Source organism: Wasmannia auropunctata, unplaced genomic scaffold (genome assembly GCF_000956235.1).
Source record: "Wasmannia auropunctata unplaced genomic scaffold, wasmannia.A_1.0 LD336074.1, whole genome shotgun sequence".
Taxonomy (NCBI): Eukaryota; Metazoa; Arthropoda; class Insecta; order Hymenoptera; family Formicidae; genus Wasmannia; species Wasmannia auropunctata.
The window spans coordinates 4,647,987-4,649,151 of NW_012026816.1; positions in this window are offsets into that span (position 1 = coordinate 4,647,987).

Here is a 1,165-nt window from a genome sequence, read left to right on the forward strand (position 1 = left end):
TGAAGATCACTGTGCCCTTTTGACTCGTAATGGCGTTTACTGAAATTAGATTCATGCTTAGCTCGGGAACATATATTACATCTTTGAACCTGCACGTTTTAAAGTCTATATCACCTATTCCATTTCCACTCATTGTTTCGCTTGCCTTCGCTACTCCAACTTGTGTGCTAATTTGTTTTAAGTTTTTAATTAAGTTTTTATCATTTACCATGTGTGCAGTAGTTTCGGAATCCATGATCCATTTGCGCGAGTCGTGGCAGATTGCCGTCATAAATGATACTTTGTCCCCACCGTTTCCTTTATATTCTTTCTTACGAAAAAAACATTCCTTTTCGCTATGGTTAGTCTTCTTACAGATACTGCACGCAGCTCCATTATTGTTATCCGTCTTGTTCGGGCAATTTGACGAAAAATGTCCAGTTTTATTGCACGTAAAACATTTTTTACCTTTTAAGTTTCCTTTTGCTCTGCAGTCTTTAGTCTGATGTCCAGCTTTATTGCAGTTACGGCATCTTCTTTCTTGCGCTTTGAATGCGACCGGTTTTTCCTTTTCCAGATTGTTTCTTGACTCCTCCAACAATAATCGAGAGATTAAGTTTTCCAGAGTTCTGTTCTCCGCATTCGTTGATTCCCACGCACTTGAAAAATATTTGTACTGCTCCGGTAGCGTGACTAATATTTTCGATATTAGCATCTTATCGTCTATCTCGGTTTCGAGTACTCTCAGACGATGAGCGAAATTTTGGAGTTTACTTACGTTCGCGGCTATATCTCCATTCTTGTCGTACTGATAGCCAAAGAACTCCTGCATCAGACTGCATTTTTGTTGCTCCGTATCTCTTTCGTAGACAGCTTTTAATTTGCTCCACATTTGAAATGACGTCTCACTGTTGAGTATGTGCATTAACGGTTTTTGGTCCAAGGTCGTTACTATTACTTTTTTGGCGTTTGCATCTTTCTTCCTCCATTCCGCTGTTTTACTTGCTTCTTCGGTCTCTTCAGTCACCAGGCCATATAATTCACGCGCTTCCAGTAGAACTTTAACTTTAAATTTCCACAGCTGATAATTTTCGGAGTCCACTAGCTTTTCGACCAAGCTGAGTTCTTCCGACAAATTCTTGAACATCGTGTTTGGTTTTTCTTTGTTATCAAACTTTTTAAATCT